At 41.2% G+C, this 19,540-nt stretch overlaps 1 protein-coding gene across 7 annotated transcripts in view; it reads left to right on the top strand.

Annotated features, from left to right (window-relative positions):
* Positions 1–8,944: 8,944 nt before the first annotated feature.
* The window catches only part of NSD2 (nuclear receptor binding SET domain protein 2), a 117,835-nt gene continuing 107,239 nt past the window's right edge, over positions 8,945–19,540 (top strand). For 3 of the 7 annotated variants that reach the window (XM_056802307.1, XM_056802310.1, XM_056802312.1), the window contains exon 1: positions 8,945–9,282. The gene's annotated coding sequence lies outside the window, so the exon portion shown is untranslated. Of the gene's footprint in view, positions 9,283–9,443; positions 9,509–10,247; positions 10,473–15,765; positions 15,784–19,540 lie in introns of those variants that run through there. The other 4 variants (XM_056802308.1, XM_056802309.1, XM_056802311.1 and 1 more) reach the window with 4 other exon arrangements.

Raw genomic sequence — 19,540 nt, forward strand, 5'->3', positions numbered from 1 at the left:
CAGTCATCTACTCTCTTGGGATTCTCTCCATCAGTTCAAGTAGGGGCTGGGAGAATGAGCCTGAAGTGGATGTGACATCAGTTTACTACACCTGACAAATGTTGGCATATCTAAGCCATTTTCTCCATCTTCTGACCAAGCTTATTCCTAAGACCCCAGGGCTAAAAGTCCTCTCAAGAACTCAGCAGTGGAGTCCAATTTAGGCTTAGAGATGGCAAACAGACCAAATTGGACAGGGTTACCAGAAGATCCTTACCACTGCCATGTTTGGGAGATAATTTTTTTAAAATTCCAAACTTGAAAGTCAGAAGAGTTGTATTGAATTTGTGGTTCCTCTATCCTCAAATTTTGTAATGGATCATAGGACATAATATTGTGAAACTAAAACTCAGATATCATCCAGTCTCACCTCATTCATTTAACCTTTCTGGGTTTCATTTTTTTCATCTATAAAGTGGAGATTGTGAGGAAAGTATTTCTTAAACCTTATATTGGATGTGATTTTTACTTCTTTGGGGCTAGCCCTTCCTTTGCCTTATAAATAAAGAACCAAAACTCCTCCTGGGATTTTAGGAAAAGAATTCAGCAGGAATACTTCAGAAACTTCAGTCTTGAGAATTCATTCATAAATTCATTCATTCTACTAGGTTTTATTTTGCACACAGGTCAAAAAGTATAGGTTGGACTTTGTAGAGGCAGAAAGTGGGCCTAGCTGTGGTCTTCCTACAGTTTCAAAGTCTGCTATTTGGGTAGATGTTAGTCTCCCAGTGTCTAGCACTGCGCTGTGGATACAAACAGAAAATATAGCCTCTGCCCTGAAAATATAGTTGGGTTGAGGGAGATCAAGATGAGACATCTAATTTATTATGATCCAAGACAGAATGCAAAATAGAGCTAAAAGCACAGAGAAAGAGAGAGACAGAGAGAGAGAGAGGGAGGGAGGGAGAGGAGAGAGAGAGAGAGAGAGAGAGAGGAGAGAGAGAGAGGAGAGAGAGAGAGAGAGAGAGAGAGAGAGAGAGAGAGAGAGAGAGAGAGAGGGATGGATGGAGGGAGGGAGAGAGAGAGAGAGAGAGAGAGAGAGAGAGAGAGAGAGAGAGAGAGAGAGAGAGAGAGAGAGAGAGAGATCACTTTTAGTTGGCCTGAATCAGAGAAAACTTCATGGAGGAATCCCTGGGCTGGTCATTGAAGGAATTTCAGGAGAGTAAGAGTCCACTCCAGGTATAGGGGATGATGTAAGCACAGGTATGGATAGATGTGATAGCAGAGGCAGAATCAGGGGAATGAGGAGGGGGAGGAAGTACTCTGAACTTGTTGAACAGTAAGTAGCAAGGGAGCAATTCCATCTTTAGAATTAAGGCTGGAAAGGTGGTTTGGGGCCAGAAAATGACCCATTGCTACCACATTTGTGAGGGGATGTGAACAGGGTAATTAGAATGCTTAAATGGGGCAGAAGTTGTGCCTAGGCTTAAGCTGAGGTCCAGGCCCTCTAGGACTATTTTATTTTTCACTTCCTGTTGATCTCTCCTTCTTTAGACTTTAAGTATGTTTTTGGCAGGTAACATGTTTGTGAGTTTAATTTTGGTGGTGGTTTAGTGCTTGTGTATGAAAAGTGGGTGTTTAGGAAACCTGGTTACACTGCTTGGACAAAAGCATGAACAGAGACAGAGATGTTTTGTTCTTTTTTTCCCTGGAGAATTAATGATTCAGGATGGTTCTGAATATGTATGGTCTTCCCTAGATAGCTAGATGGTGAAGTAGATAGAGGGCTAGACCTGGCTTCAAGATCCAGTTAAAAATCAGCCTTAGACATTTACTAGCTATGTGACACGTGGCAAAGTCTCCTAACTTCTACTGTCTTAGTTTCCTCACCCCCAAAACCAAAAGCACCTACCTCCCAGGGCTTTTGTGAGGATTCAGGGATAAAATATTTGTAAAGTACTTTGCACACCTCAAAGGACTATATAAATGCTCTTTTTGTTGCTGTTGTTACGACTGAAAACGTCAAGTAAAATGATAATTGAAATTTGTACAGTACTTTAAGATTTTAAAGTATTTTATGTGTATTATTCCATTTAAGTCTCATATCAGCTCTCAGAGGCAGGTGAAATAATATCATTATTCTCATTTTATAGACAAGGAAATTGAGACTCAAAGAGATGAAGAGTTTTGCCCAGGGTCACCTAGCTAGGAAATATTAGAGGCAGAATTTGAACCTAGCTTTTTCTGACTCCCATTCTACCACTCTGTCCAAAGATATGGGTTAAGACCACTCAAGAAAGTGAACTGGTCCATGCAGAGCTCACATTTATGAATCTGGCTTTATTAGCAGTATGGTCAAAACAACTAAGCTTACTGTACTGAGGCCCCAGTAGAATTTTTTTCAGTTTTCAGTAAGGTAATATAGGCAAAGTGTTTTGCAAACTGTATAGTGCTATTGCAATTTTAGCTCTTATTACTCTTCAAGTGAAGAAAGCCTTTTAAGTTCCTTAGAACTTGTCTCCCTCTTCCCCTCCACCCAGGCAAGCATCACAGCATTTGAGATCATCATCATCTTTTCTAATAGTTTCTTGTGGGATCATGGGATTTAGAACCTCAAGATTACAAAAATAAAGACTCATATTTCTATAGCACTTTTAAAAAGTCCTGAGAGGTAGGTGATATATTATTGTCATTTAATAAATGAGGAAATTCAGAAAGCCCAGGTTACCCAGGGCCAGGATTTAATTTGGGTCTCCTGAGTCAAAGTCCAGTGTTCTTTCAATGACAGCAGCCTGCCTCTGTGCATTTGTTTAAGCCCCAGGGGGACGGAAGCCAGTGCTTCTTCCTTTTAGGGTCTAGGTTTAGGCTTGGCACCTACCTGCTTGTTGATAATGGATTAAATAACAACAGCTAACATTAAATAACAACAGGTAAAGCCCTTTTTGCTTTACACTGTGCTTTCTTCTGTCTAGGCGTTCTGAATGCAGCCCAGGCTCCCCAGTAGTTTCCCTTATCCCTCCAGGGTGCTTTGTTTTGCTTCACTCTGATGTTCTATGAGAGATTTATTTAGGAGGCATTAAGTTCTGCAAAGCCAGGGACTAATATGTTCCAAATTGTGAACTCTTCAGAATTGTCCCAAATGTATGGGGTCTGGGGGCAATTAAGGGACAAACATTTACAGGCAAGGAAATTTTAGCCTGGTGGTGATGTCCATTTTTTTCTGGTCTTTTTTGGAGGAGTGGGCAGAGGGGAGGAATAATGACTTAGCACTTGCCTCTGGAAGGGGCCATCATGAGTGGCAGGCCACCTGTTAAAGTTGATGGAATAGAATACGGATTCTTAACCTTTTCTGTCATGGACAGACCCTTTGGCAATCTGGTGAACCCTAGAGATCCCTTCTCAAGGATCATGTTTTTAAGTAATTGCAGAAAATGCTGAATTTCAGTTAGAGATTAGTGAAAATAAAGATCTAATTTTTTCCCACCCAAGTTCCAATGGACCACCCCCTCCATAAATTTATTAACATCCTGGTTAAGAACTCTAGGAGAGTGTGAAATAAGGAACCCTAAGGGGAAGTCCCAATCAAGAGAGATTAATATGGGTTAAGGAAGTCTCTTTGAAACATAACCCTCCCTCCAACCTTCCTTCCCCACCCCCAACCCCCAGCAGAGTTAATGTACTTCATTGTGAATTCAATTCGTCCACTTCCTCCTTAGGCCTGATTGAGATCAGCCCAGGCTCTAGTCCTCAGAAAAGCATTGAAGTGGGAGAGCTCAGAGCTGGGATTGGGGCAGCAGAAAACACTGGACGCCCAGGGGGTGATGAGGAAAGAGCAGCATGAGACAGGAAGATACCCCAGGTGGTCAGAGTCTACACTGTAGACTCTAATTGAAAGCATGTTTTTGATTCAGACAGCTAAGCAATCAGATTTTTTTCTCCCATAAGTTAATTTTTTAAACAAACACCATAGATTAAAAAAAGTTAGTATTTATATAACCCTTGAAGGTTTGCAAAGTGCTCAAAAATATTTCATTTGCTCCTCACAACAGCTTGTAAAGTAGGTGCCGTTATTATCCCTATTATTCCTAATCTTACAGATGAAAAAACTGAGACTGCATTAAGTGACTTGCCCAGGGCCACACAGCTAAATGCCTAAAGAGGTCTTAGACTTAAGGACCTGAAATTGGGTCTTCCTGAGCTCAGACCCAGAAGTCTCTCCATATGCAGCCATAATACCAGGAGCTTTAAATGGAGAAGGCTCTGGTGTCAGACCCTAGAAGCAAGAAGGAGCCAGACAACTGACTCTTTGAAGGGGGCTTTGCTTTGGGAGAATCAATCCTAGATTGGAGAGGGAGGGGCCTGGAGAGAGATAATAAATAGTAGGCTACTGCAATAACGCAGGCAAGAAGTGATCTGAGAAGCAGCAGAAGAGATAACGAATGGAAGAAATGTGCTAAGGGTAGAATCTATAGGATTCAGCAACTAATTGGATATGGTGGTGGAGGAGGACATTAGGGGGATAAAAGTAAATAGTTAAAGATGGGACACTGATAAGGATTGTTGGTGTTCTTTACACCAGCTCTGACAAGGTAATGGATACAGTATTCTTGGAATTGTAGTCAGGAAGAGTGGAGTTCAAATTTAGCCTCAGATCCTTTCAAGTGAGTGGCATAATCCTGGGTAAATCATCTAATCTGCCTGCCTCAGTTTACTCAACTGTAAAATGGGGACAATATTAGCACCTACCTTCCAGGGTTGTTGTGAGGATCTTTGTAAGATACTTAGCACAGTGCCAGGTATATATTAAGAGCTTAATAAAAGCTTATTTCCTCCCCTCCCCCCCATTCTTTTCTTAACAGAAATGGGAGGTTGACTGGTGAGGTTATGGTGAAAGAAGAATTTTTTGCTAGATATGTTGCTAGATATGCTCCAAGATAACAGTTCCAAATAACAAATAGAATGCTCAGGAGAGACATTAAGGAAGGATATATTGATCTGGATGTCATCTGCATAGAGATAACTGAGTCTATGGGAAATGATGAGATCATTGAGGTAGAAATGTAGAAGGAAGGAGGCCTAGGATGGAGCCTTGGAGAACATTCCCAGATAGGATGAAGGACTGGGAGGATGAGAAAAAACAATGCTCTGTTGATCATCTCCACTTCCCCCCCTGTACTTTTCAAGTTGTCTGTGAGCTCCTTGAGAGTTGGAACAATCTTTGTATCTCCAGTGCTCAGTCCTGTGCCTGGCACACGGAAGATATTTAATAAATGTTCATTGACTGACAGACAATGGTGGCAATTATGTGGATTTCCTATGGCTGTGTCCTTGATACTGTGGCGAGATTAGTGAAAGTAAGAAATCTTGTGAGGAATGCCAAACTCAGGGGGCCCTTTTGGTTAGTGACTCTGAAAACTTCTGTGGTTGTTGCCTCCATTTCACAAGAAGCAAAAGAAGGCAAATCTCTTTTGTTCATGCTATCCACCCAACTTCCTGTATAGTGTTTCCTGAAAAGAGGCTTGTAAAGCATTTCTGAGGCCATATTTCAGACAGTTCTGAAATCCCATCCTTCCTGAAGACAGGGGCATGAACTAGATGACCCCATGAAATCTTTTGTAACCCAATGATCCTAGGCATGGATATAGCCTTGCTTTGTCATAAACCACATGATGAAGTTTGGCCTGAAAGAGTAATATTGCTTCAAATGGATCAGTTTCAAAACATTTTCGATCATTAACTCCTAGGGGGACTCTCTTACCTGCAATCAGAGTAGTAAGAATGGTGCCCTTTACCCCTAGTGTTTGAGAGGGCAGGGCCAGATGAAGTGATAGATCTTGACCATTTAACTCACTCCAACATCACTTCCTGTCTCTAATTATCAGTTGTCACTTATCTTTTTTTTTTTTTTGTGGTGGGGTCTAGACTTCTGACTTAATTTGTGAAGGGAACTTTGTAGATTTGCAGTTGATCTGTAATTTGAGTTCTTAACCTGAAGTTTGTGAATTTAGTTTTTAAAATTACTTCTAGATTTCAATATAATATTCAATATAATACAATTTATTCTATATTTATTTATTAACTCTTATCTTCTCTCATAGTATTAATTCTAAGACAGAAGAGTGCCAAAGACTAGGCAATCTGGCTTAAGTGACTTGTCCACCCTCACACAGTTAGGAAGTATCTGAGGTCAAATTTGAACCCAGGTTCTCCTGACTTTAGTCCTGACCTCTATTCACTGTGCTATCTAGTTGTCCCTATAATTTATGAATGCCTTTAAAGGCATCATGCTGGGGGCAGCTAGGTAGCTCAATGGTTTGAGAGCCAGGTCTAGAAACAGGAGGTCCTGGGCTCAAATCTGGCCTCAGATACTCACTAGCTTTTTGACCCTGAACAAGTCACTTAACCCCCATTGCCTAACCCTTACCACTCTTCTGCCTTGGAACCAATATATAGTTATTGATTCTAAGATAGATGGTAAGGATTTTAAAAAATAAAATAAAAGCATCTTGCTATTCTGGGACCCCACAGGCTTCACCAGACTGTCAAAAGAAGGAAAGAAACAACATTCATGAAGTATCTCCTAGGTGCCAGGCACTGAAGACTTAGTGCCTTCGGAATATCTTATTTGATCCTCATAACAACATTGAGAAGGTGCTATTATTCCTATTTTTCAGTTGGAACTGAGGCCAGCAGAAGTTAAGTGACTAGCTCAGGATCACATCTCTAATAGGTGCCTGAGGCTAGTTTCGAATTCAGGTCTTCCAGACTCCCGGTCTGGTGCTCTATCCTACTGCTACTTTGCTGGATCTAAGACTCAAACCAGGTTAAGAACCTTGGCTTTAGAAAGTGGCCTGGGGCACTGAGAAGTTAAGTGACTTGCTCAGGGTCATATAGTTGGTGAGGTATCAGAGGCAGCACTTGAAACAAGGTCTTCCTCACCCCTACGCAAGTTTGTTGTTGTTTTTTTCAATTCACCACATAACAATGTTTCTCAGCACTAGTCCTACTCAGTCATTGTTATTTTCCATTCTTTTTATATGTACATACTATAGCTTTCTACCATTTTTGAATTGAATAGAACTAAGCTCTAGCTGAACTGGGATAAATCTTTCTTTGTCCCCCTGCTCCCAAACCGAAGTGCCCTGATTTAGTAGATAGAATAATTTTGCATCAATTTGTCAAGAATATTTTCCAGGGAGACTCTGTTCTAGGGGAATTCCTTCTTTTCCTGCTCTTCAGAGATCCTTGGCCAAAGAAGCATTCTAAAACTTGGCCTTTTATGATGGAGTGAATCCAGTTTTTTTAGGTCTTCCATCAAAACTCCCTTCTGATGGCCTGCTGTGACATGGAGGGGTTGTTGGGTTCTCCAGGTTTTGCTAAGGGACTGCAAGTTCTGAAAGGTTCCTAGACAGCTTTAAGTGTTAGGCCCAGGGACAAAGATTGACAGAAATCCAACGAGTAGGTAGCTGAACTTTCTAGGCCTCACAATCTCAATGAAAATCATCTTCTAAGGGATAAAAAGGGTTACAGCCAACATGGGGTACCTAGCAACCAAGCCCAGGATTTAGCACTCATTGTAAGGGAATGTGGAGGCCCCAAGTCCAGAAAGAAAAAGTGACTTTCCCAAGGCCACCAGGACTTGTTTAAATCTGTAAAATGAAGGCTGACCAGTTCTAAATCTTTGACATTCAGAGTAGTGGCCCTCTAGCCTCCCTAACTAGTCTGAATTCTATCATCCTGTTTAAACAGTTTAAAAGATTGGTGATTTCCTCCGTGTGGACGTCTTTTCATCTGTAAATGAAGAGGATTGGCCTCAGTTTTAAATCCTCTAATCCGGTGCTGGAAGGTGTTAATATTATCAATCCACTAAGCAATATAGACTGGGCTATTCAAAAGGACTTCTTTTGCCCCAGGCCCTCTTCATTTGCAACTTCCTTTTGAAATGAAATTGGGTGCTCAGTGGGAGGAAGCCGTCTTCCCTGGGCGAGAAAAAATGAATCAGGCCCGAAGCCTACATCCGACTACTAAGAACTCGTCCCCAGGGCTCTTTTTGCTTACTTCCAAGGGCCAGCGTTTACAGTTTTCAGCTTTCCCGTGGACCTTCCTTCTGGGAAAGGGAGCGATTCCTGGAACCGGTCCTTACGGGGACGGGGCTTTCGAGGTTTATAAAATGTTGCCAGTATTGACACCGGGGTGGGGAGCAGTGAAACAGTGTCTCAGCTGGCTGCCGTGTGGTTTGGGTCTCGCAGACAGCCAGACTCAGTGCTGGCCCTGGCTGTCAACCGGGGATAAGCTTTTCGCTTTGCGGCACCTCCCCTCCACCCCCCAGCTCCGCTCCCGCGGGCCAGGCGAGCAGCGGCGACTCCTCAGCCACCAGAATTCCCCAGGCATGGGGCAGATTGCCGGGCCCAACTGGGCCCGGCCGGGGATGGGGGTGGGTGTGGGTGGCGCTATGGGGGGAGCTACGTCACCAGGTTCCATTCAGCGCGCGCGAACTCAGGCCGGCAGCGACAATCGCCCAGAGGAGCTAGGGCTGGTGCGATTCGGCGGGGCGGGGGAGCCTGGGGAAGAGGGAGGAGAGTCCAGAGGACGCTGCTGATTGGCTCGAGGGAGCTAGACGTCACCACGTTCCAGGGCCAGTTCTCATCTCCTAGCTACATTCCCCATCCTTTTTTTTTGTGCTGCATTTCCTCGAGGCCCCCCCCCTTTTATTTTCCTCTCGCTACCTCCCGGGTCGCGTGCGCGCGCACTGGTCTTTGGCGCTCCGGGGGAGGTGGCTGGCGCGCGTCCGGCCCTCCTCAGCCTTGCCCCAGCCCCAGCCCCAGCCCCTGCCCCTCCTTCCCCTTCTCCCCCGCAGCCCAGCACTGAGGGGATTTGAAAAGCCCGGTCCGCCTGCAGCGCCAGGCTGGCAGCCAATCAGAGGCGCGCACTTTTCCCGCTGCTTCTCTCACTGCGGCAGCCGCAGGGCGAGGAGCGGGAGGCGGGGTCGGCGCCGGCGCGCGCGGAGCAGCCTCAGCCTCGGCCGGCGAGCCGCTTCTCCCCCCCCTCCCGCCCCCCCCAACACCCACCCACCCCCTCGGAGCGCCCGCCGCCGCCGCCGCCGCCGCCGCCAGTCCCCCTCCCTCCTCCCTCCCCGCCCCCGCCCCGTCGGTCTGTCTGTCGGTGCCGACCCCTGCAGGAGCCGCCGCTGCCGCCGCTGCTCTCCCTCCAGCCGCCCGCCCGGGAGCCTCGGCTCCCCCTCCCTCCTGCGGAGCCGCCGCCTCAGAGCGAAGCCGCCCCCTCAGAGGATGCGACACGGCACAGGTCACTGCGAGCCCCGCATCCCGGCCCTCAACCCTAGGCCCCCTCCTTTTCCTCGCTCCCCCCCCCCCCCCCCGGCCTAACCGACTTCCCCAACCGCCGCGGGCCGGGCAACGGCGGGCGCGCGGGGCGGGCGGGCGGGAGGGGGAAGGGGCCGGCGGGCGCGCGGGGGGCACCCGGCACTGGGGAGGGGGCCCAGACTGGCTCCTCGGGGCCTGACAAGGGGCGGGTAGGTAGTGAGGGGTCGGGGGTGGGGGCAGGCGGTGATCCCACCCTCCCCTTCTCCCCCCTTGTCCCTTCCCTCCCTCCTCTGCTTCCTCTCTTTCTCTCCACTCCCCCGTCCTCCTGCCCCCCCATCCCCTCCCCAGCCTTATTCGAGGGCAGCCAGGCTGAGCCCCTCTATCCCATTAAAATCCCGAGAAGGTTGGGGACTGTGCTTGGAGCTGTCCCCCTCCCCCTCCATCTCTCCCATCCCCCCCAGGGTTGGGGAAAAGATTGGGGGGAGCAGCTGCAGGCTCCAGCAGTAGCCCCCCCTCCCCCCGCTCGATTCCCAAGCAGACTCCTTGGGCATCCGCTGTGTGTGAACATCTCGGCGGGTTTGGGGAGAGGGCTTTGATGCCCTTTTCCTCCCCACCTTCCCATGAAACGGAATGGAATTGAGGAGGGGGGAGTGGGAAGGACGTCGTGTAGAACGGTCACTTCCCTCCTCTTCACAAGGCTGCCCCAAGGAGGGCGCGCACACATGCTGGCGCCCCCCTCCCCCAGATTAAATGAAATGGGGTCGGCGATTTTCCTTCCACGTCTCCCCCCATCTAGCTGCACCACCCCATCCTCAGCCCGCCTGTCTGCCCACCCACCCCCCTGGCGCTTTGTATGACCCTTTCCTTTATTTATTGCTGTAAACGAACTGATTCCAGGGAGCCCGGGTGCTGCCTTTTTATACTGGATGAGATTGGGGATGATGATCTGGCAGCAGTCAGGGAAAATGTAATTCTCTAATTCTCGCAGCCTGTATAGAAGAAGGGGGGTGGGGTGGGGAAGCAGCCATGTTAGATCCAGATCCTTTATCCCTATACCAAACGAAGAGATGATCCTCTACTTAAGCCTCATTTTTGGTCCAGCTGCACCTGTGTCACTTAAAATCACAAGCCGAAGGGTGTGGGTGACAGAAGAATCCGTACGTCTTTTGATATGTATGTGATTTACTCACCTTTATTTCCAGCAGTAATACTGGGTGATAGCTGGAGAGCTCTGCAGGTAGAAGAGACTTATTTAAACCCTTCTAGGTAGTTGTTCCTTGGCTTGGATGCTGCTCGCCCTCCTGGGTGTAAGGAAGCAAGTAAATAACTGAATTAGATATTTGTTGAATGAGTATTTATACAGTTCTCAATTTCTGTTAAAGGAGGGGAAAATTCTAATTTTAAACATCCACATAAACACATTTTCCTAGTTCTAAATGAGTGATAGTTTAAAAGAGAACGAGAGGTTTGTTTCCTGAATCTATTTGGCTTTGCCATTCATGTTCAGTTTTATAGCTATTTGTCGTCTGAAGGGGGAGTTAAGGGCTGCTGCTTCTGCTGAGCATTTTAATTTGAAAGAAAGGAAAATAAAGCAATGTTTTGAGATATTTCTAATTTACAGGCCTTGGAAGTTTTTAGGATAGCTTGTCATTTGTGGTACAAGGTCAGATGGGGTATTGGTAACATTTTTGTATACTAGTCTCAAAATGTAGTGTGAGGCTCTTCCTTTGTCAAACTTAAGTTTGCTAGTACTGCCTAGTTTAAAATTTCTGACCTGTTGTCTATTATAGCTATTGGATAACCTCATCATTTTATTACTATTTTGAACATTTGTGAATGTATGCCATTACTATTTATTTTAAGAAATCTTTTTTTCTAATTATAGAAATTGTATTTGAATTGTGCAGAATTTGGAGTGCTGCTGTAAATTGAGATATTAAAAAGAAAGGCTCTCCTGTCTAATATTTGAATGGGGCATTGAGAATAATTATGTTTAATATTCTTGTCACTGAAATGTGTTAAATATCAATATTTTGATATTTGATATCTTTTATTGAAATACAATGTAAGAGATGCAACAGATTGGTAACTTGGTAATTTAGCATATTGGCATTTTAGACTTTGGGGTCATTGTGCTGTAAAACTACAACTTTGAGTTTCAAAGTCTCTCCTTGGTCTGATGGTGCTGTTGTATTCAGACGTGGATCATTTTATTCAAAGAATTAATATTGCAGTTAATTGCTAAGTTAGAAAGTGAGTTGGCACATTGAATAGATGAATTCAGGGGACAGGTGAAGAGAACTATCTCAATATACTAAATAAGGAATTCTTATAACCTTTAAAATGCTCTTAAACAGTAAGCAATGTGTATTTTTCTTTAATTGCTATACTTGACAAATAGAAAACTCAGTTTATAGAATCAAAGTGGTGGCTGTTTATGTACAGTTAAGGTATTTTTTGTTTTCACAAAATGCATATTCATAATTTAAAATTGGCAAAATGCCCTTTTCCTTAAAGTATGAAATTTTAAAATTACCCCCTTCCCTCATACAGTGAAAATAGTTGCAATTTAGATTTGGAAATGAAGAGAATAACCATAGCTTTGAGTCATTTCCTCTTCTTTCCATTTTGATATTTGCACAACACATATTTTAGGTTGAGGGTAGCAACAAGAACATTCAAAATTGTGAAATTGTTGCAGGACTTTTATTTATTTAATTTATTGTTTTATTTTTTTAAAGCCTTACCTTCCGTATTGGTTCCAAGGCAGAAGAGCGGTAAGGGCTAGGCAGTGAGGGTTAAGTGACTTGCCCAGGGTCACACAGCTGGGAAGTGTCTGAGGTCACATTTGAACCCAGGACCTCCTGGCTCTGGGCCTGGCTCTCAATCCACTGAGCTACCCAGCTGCCCCCTTGCAGGACTTTTATAAGGAACATATGTAAAATAAATCTTTCAGTAGGATTTTCATGCATCCTATTAGGATAGGCTGTAATAAAGGTAAACATAAAATGTATGCATTCTATATTTTTAAAAGATGTTGGGACATCTTAGAATGATCTGTACATGGTTTTCATGATTGAACTTTGACTTTTATTTTAACTATTGGGCAGAGGACCCCAGCTTTATAAAAGGATATTGGATCAACTAGTTTTATGTTTTTTTTAATTGAAATGTTAACCAAAGGATGAATTTTTTTTGTCAATTAAAATAGATAAGCAAGTATATCTAGTTCACAGAATCTTAAAATGACCTCAGAGGTCATCTTTTCAACCCATACTAAACAATAATGTTCTCTACTACAGTACTCACCCCAAAAATGTGCACCTAGTCTTTGCTTGACTTATTGCTTCAACCTATGCCACATTGGTTAACTGTAAAGGCCTTGCTCACTATCAGATCTAAATGACCTCTTTGCAACTTCTCTAGTTATATAGGTAATACCTAGTTTTCCCCTCATGAATCAACCAGAACAATTTTGTTCCCTCTTTCGAATATAGTTACTGATAACTTATTTTCCAGGCTAAACATTCCCATTCGATTTACCTGATCCTCATATGACAATCTTCTAAATATACTTTCTACCTGTTAACATCCTTCCTCAAATAAGACAGAATAACAGTATGCTTCTAATTCTTAATAGTTTATATGACCATATCATCACCCTTACCTATGCCTCACTGCATTAAAAAATGATAATAGTACCTTATGATAGCCCAATTAGATAATGCATGTACATACCTTTGTATATCTTAGTGTTAATAAATGTCAATTATTATTACTATTATTTGTCACTTCCTACTGGTGATTCCTCTTAATTTTGCAATCCATTCTCCAGGTATTTTAAAGGCAAACTATCCATACTTTCTTCCATCTTATTGAGTTGGGTTTTTGAACCCGAGTACAAGATTATTTTTATCCCTATTACATCTTCCCTGTTCCTTAACAAACCCTCTTGTAATGAGTAATTAAGAAAAGCTAACCAATACAGTGCAGGTGCCTGATTCTGAACCTTCAATGCCCTTAGTCTCCTTTGACCTCCAGTGATAAAGGGAAGTAGGTACTTCCTATATACCTTTTCCACTACTCTGTACAGTGCATGGTACATAGTAAGCATTTGATAAATGGCTCATTAACTGACTAGCCTTTTACAGGGCCAAAATGGGCCTCTTTACTAATTACTCAATATTTGACTTCATTTTAATCCAATTTTATATTATTGTCATTTTGTGTGTGTGTTTGTACACATTATATATATATATATATGTGTGTGTGTGTATGTATATATATGTATATGGATATATTTCTAATTGGTTTACTCTTTCAAGTCACATAAGTCTTCTCAGCTATAAATTCTTTGGATCTGACCATTCAGTTAGTTCTGAATCCACCTAATTGTATACCTCCATTTCACTCTCTTTTCCACAAAAAGAAAATGAGAATCTGTAAAAAGACTTTGCTAAAACACAAGATATCTTATGTTATTAGACTTAAAGCTGCATGAAGACTTTTGAAAAAAACTTTGTATAACTTAAAACATTCTTCTGATTCTGATTCTCCAGTAGGCATAGGGATAGGAATCAGACACTCAGTACAGGAAACTCTTAGAACAGTTTTCTGGGGCATGGAAAGGATAAGTGGCTAGTAACCAGAACATAGCAGAAGTGGGACAAGAACCCACTCTTTTGACTGCTAGGCCACCTCTCTGTCCACCAAACTATATTACCTCTCTAGTTACTGGTTAAATGGAAATGAAGTTAGTCTGGCATGTTCTGCTTTTAATGAAACCATGATGGCTTCTGCAGTCAACACTTCTCTAGATATTCACTTACCATATCAATAATTATGTTTTGTAGCATTTTGTCAGAATTGTTCAGCAATTTCTGAAATAGTATGGAAACCAAGACTGATTTAATACTTAAAAGGAGTGGAATGCTACTGTACACTTGACACTATTCGTTGAAGACTCAGAGTATTGAATAAACTTCTGTAGTAACCAGAAGCTTATTGCAAGTTAGATGAACAATTCTTTTAAATTAATGTGCTTTACTTAAGTTATATCATTCATAACCTTGTGAGGTAGATGCAGTTCTTATCCTCATTATGCAGATAAGGAAACTGAGCCTGAGAGATATTAAGTGATTTGCCCTGGGCCATCGAAGCTAATAAGTGCCTAGGATAGGATTTAAACTCAGGTTTTCCTTGGGAATAAGGAAAAATCATAAATGGAGAAAGGCTTAGTCAGGTGTTGAGGCTTCTCTCAGAAAGCACTTCAAGTTTCAAAATGTGTTCATATATGACAAATTGCAAATTGACAGTTTAAACTCTAAAACTCTGAAGTTCAATTATAATTCTCTTTACATACACAAGCATAAAAGAAAATATAAATTATATTTAAGATTACTCGAAGAGAATAGGAAGTATTTTAAGTGAAACATTGTCACTGTGTTGTTGACAGATAGTGTGTCAAGGTTAGTGATCTAAACTTTTTGTTTTTCTGTGTTTGATCTAGGAGAAATTCTTATCTGACTAAAACCTTTAAATTAGGTAACTTGTGGGCATAACTTGAAGGAGTTTGATTTTATAGTATATATATTCCTTTTTTCATTTAAATCTACTTAGGGTACAAAGAATTAAAATTTTGGGTAAATTCACTAAAATTTTGTATATTTCAAAATTGTGTTTGTACAGTATGCATGCAAAATGATCCAATTTCTATTTAATAGAATTTTATGAGAACAAAAACTTGGAGAAGTCATTTATATTTTTCTTACAGCTCTATGAGGTAGAGGAATAAATTGAGAAGCAGATGATGCTATTTGCTAGAATTTGGACTTAAGACTCCTGACTTGGAAGTGCAGCATTCTTTTTCACTATAGCACCACTGCCTTTAATTGCACTGATGATGAAACTCCTTAATATGGGCCCTTTGTTTTACAGTTAAAGACACAACTGGCCTTTGGGGGATTAAGTGACCTGCCCATGGTCAGACCATAATGGTAGCAGTCCAGAAAGTTCTCTAGATTTCCTCTTTCCTATGCCATTTTTAAATTATCAAACAGAGGGTATGAAAAGAGTTAGAAAAATACTGAGAAAGCATTTTATGTAGACAATGCTCACTTCTCAGCCAGTTTCTTTCCTTTTTTCCTCTTATAATGCCTTATATAATTAGGTTTGATTATTTTTTTAATCCTAGGGTCTTAACTAAGCAAATGGTTAAACAATGGTTAAACAAAAAATGAGATTATTTCACATTATTTCACAGCTTAATGTTTTGCATTTGACTTTTGTTTCATCACTAAATTTAGGATTTGGCAGATTTTCCTGAAGTTTGCTATACTGAATAAACATATGAGGATTCAACTCTAAATCAGATTTGTGATTCAGATTACCATTTTGAAGTGACATGGTAGTGGACAAATTTTCAGATATTCTCCACGATTATACTGAATTAGATGACACATTTCTTGATAAAGTTTAGTATACTGTAAGTAGCAGCTAATGTTTACTAAGTACTATTCAATAAAGTCTGTTTATGAAAACATTAGGTAAAACATGAACATTAGTACCTTTTTTTTCAGCTCCTGTTGTAGATACTATGGTCACTGGTGAATGATGAGGATCAATTCTGTGGTATTTTAGAGCTAGAAAGGTCCTTAGAAGTCATTCATTGTCCCCTCCTTTTAAAGAGTAAGAAACTTGGGGCCCAAATACCTTAAGTTGTTTGCCTAAGGTCATTTGGGTTATTAGGTGGCTGAGAGGTGGGATTAAAATCCAGGTCTTCTGATTTTAAACCTATTATTCTTTTTTTTTTTTTTTGTGATACAACTTTCCCTTTCAAGTTATCTTCAAATTTCAATAAATAATTATGTATTCTTCATATTTGGAATCATAGAAACCATTCAATACATTGAATCACATTTAAATAGTTAAAATTTTAGTAGCTGAACATAATATTAAAACTTTGAATGAAGTCATTAAGAATTCAGGATAGCAACTTTTGGGATAAAATTATATTCTTTGAGAAAATCAACTTCGGATAGTAGTTGGTTGGAGTTTATTGTTCAACCATGTATTATTGAGTACAGTATTTTTCCCCTTTTTAAATAGTATAATTTGCTTCATGTTTTAAAAAGACATTTCTTAGTTCAGTTACATAACTTCCTGGTAGGTTCCACCAAAGCAATTTTTTAGGTTCCTTATGTTGGAAGCATGTTCAAGCGTTGATGGGCATTAAATTTCTATTAAGCATCATACAATGCTACCAGTCACAAAATCTCAGAATTAGAAGAGCCTTCAGAGACCATCTAGTACACAGATACTTGCTCAGTTTTCTCTATAGCATAGGTTTAAAATATATGGGCTACTTACTGTATAGTAATATTCTCAGAACCAGATTAAAATTTAATTGGGAAATACTTAACAAACTAAATAAAATAGATCATAAATAATGTTAATGTTTTTGAAGTCAGTCTGTAGGGATTCTTAAGAAGGGTTTGATTTCTATTTGAGTTTGAATTGATGTCCTTCAGCATATCTGACTGATGATCATCTGGCTTCAATAGGTTTTTTGGAAAAAATTATTTGTTTATTTTTAACATTCATTAAAAAATTTTTGAATTCTGAATTTTCCTTCTCCCTTCACCCATTGAAAAAGCAAGAAATCTGACATCATTTAGATTTGTGAAGGCATGCAAAACAGACTACCTTCAATAAGGTAAACTCACTTTTATCTCCAAAATCCACCCCTCTTGTGAAGTTCCATTTTTGTCCTCCTTGCCACCCAGTTTGCACACTTGGTGTCATCTTTGATTCTTTTACTTTCCCTCAACTCACATTTTCAGTCAGATTACCAAATCTTAAGAATTCCTCTTTAACAACATCTCTCCTATTAGACTCCTTCTCTCTATTGCCTGACCACCACCCCAGTTCAGGACCATATCTTTTGGTTGAGCAAGAGCTTTCTCATTTGTCTTTCCTGTCTCACACAACTATGAGGAGGCAGCATAGTGCAGTGGGATAGGGATAATCAGGAAGACAGCTTCAAATCATGTCACAGACACTTAGTTGTGTGACTTTGGTTAAGTCACATAATTTCTCTGGGTTTCAGTTTCTCCATCTATGAAATGAGGGGGTTGAGCTTAATGACTAATAAGATCCCTTCTAGCATATTCATGTCTCCCTTGACGTCTTCATGTAATCTTTTTTTGGGAAGGGCATCAGGAGGACTAGCTTGGTTTTGTCTTTTTTATTTCCAGCACCTAGCAGAGCCTTAATTGTTGTAGTTGTTTAGTTGTTTTTTCAGTAGGTTTTGATGATGTTTCTTCTCCTCCTTCTGCTCATCCTTCCTTCTTCTAATGTGGAGATTATATTCTTTTTTAAATTGAATAATTTTATGTATTAATTTAGAAGGTTTTGATTCTTCTTGAACCCATGCAGGGTTTTCTTCGCAAGTGCTTTGCCATTTCCTTCTCCACATCACTTTACAGATGAAGGAACTGAGGCAGACAGGGTTAAGTGACTTGCTCAGGTATTCATAGCTGGTAAGTGTTAGAGGCTGGATTTGAAATCAGGAAGACAGTCCTGGCACTATCCACTGTGCCACCTAGCTGCTCCAAAGTGTCTAATACGTAGGCATTTAATAAATGCTTATTGGTTAATTAAATGAGAGGGAATATACTGAAGCATCTCATTCTGTCTTTGTATAGTTGTAATTACTGAGAAGGCTTTCCATAAATCTGCCTCTTTGTAATTTCAATTTGGGGTTTAGTAGCATAAGCTTTTTTACATGACAGCTCTTTCTGAATTTTCTGACTATGATCATGGTTCCTTTAAGTCTTTTCTTTTCCAAGTTAGTTTGAGCCTCAACTGAATTTTATATGGCATGATTTTCATTTCCCTAGTCATCCTGGTTGCCTTCATTTAGATACTCTTCAATTTATTTTTCCTAAAATGTGGTGCTAGGAACTTAACATAAATACCACTTTTCAGATGTAGTCTGATGGGGCAGAACACAATGGACACTATTACCTCTTTATTCCTAGAAGCTATAATTCAATCTATGCAGCCCAATATAAAATTCACTTTTTTGATTTCCACATTATATTGAATTTGCAGTCCCTTAAGGCTCCCAAATCTTTTCCAGACAAACTGCTGAATTTCAAGTGTGAGGCTTGAAGTATTGGTATATAAAAGATTGGGGCAGGTAGTAGAAGATGCGATTTTAAAGGGTTGGGACCAAAAAGGTAAGTTCCTTAAACATCATGTGAAGTTAGCATAATCTTCATGGTTTCATGACATTCTTTAGAAGTATTGTCAGAAATAAAGACAGTACCCAGAAATGAGAATGTGTAAGTCAGGTGTAGTGGAAGGATAGTGAGGTATTTCAGGGTGTTATGAAAGATAGAGTAGTTCCCCATAGAGTTTGAAGTTGAGTAGAAATGCAGGGATAAGGCAATTAGGAATGCAAACAAGACCAGGAAGGGATGATATATTGGAATGGCTGAATGCAAGAGGAAAGGAGTAGATGGGGTGGGTGGGTGGCAATAGAAAATAGTGAGGGCCTAGGATGCTAGGAAATGGGAGTGGTAAAAAGACCGTGGTTGGAAAAAAGGCAATTTTAGAACTTAAAAGTCTCAAAGTTGGAAAAGTTCTGGAGCATAGTTCTGTCTATAGCTACAGAAGAAAATAAGGTCAGTAATAGAAAGGGTTTCATTGCTGCAAATCTGGAGTTGACTGGCAAAATTTAAGTGATGTAATCCAGCCAAGTATAGTATAACTATTGAGATGAGCAGATAGATAAGGCATTTATTAATTCTCTACTCTATGATAGGCACGGAGATACAAATACGTAAAAGCAGGAATAATCCCTGACCTCCAGGAGTTTATATGCTGGGGTAAGGGGAAGAAATAAAATACAAAGGATCAGAAAAGCGGAATGGGGAGATTTGGGGGAGTGGTTGGCTTGATCTATCCCTGCAAGATAAAGCAAAAAAGCTGAGGGACCTTGAGTGGGAAGGAGTTGGGTGAGACCGAGATGGAGACCAACATGACCCCCTTTCCTCCAGTTTGTCTTTCTTGGATTTGACTGGAAGACACTATATCCTGTCTCAATGCTCACTCAAATTAGAGCAGTTTGCTTAGTAGTTGACCCAGGGAAGGGACTTAGAAATGTACACTACAAAACGGTTTCCCAATATCTAGGAATATAGACTAGGATTCTTTAAAATTGTTGCTACAGTATG

The sequence above is a fragment of the Monodelphis domestica genome, chromosome 6 (genome assembly GCF_027887165.1).
Source record: "Monodelphis domestica isolate mMonDom1 chromosome 6, mMonDom1.pri, whole genome shotgun sequence".
In the NCBI taxonomy this organism is placed as follows: domain Eukaryota; kingdom Metazoa; phylum Chordata; class Mammalia; order Didelphimorphia; family Didelphidae; genus Monodelphis; species Monodelphis domestica.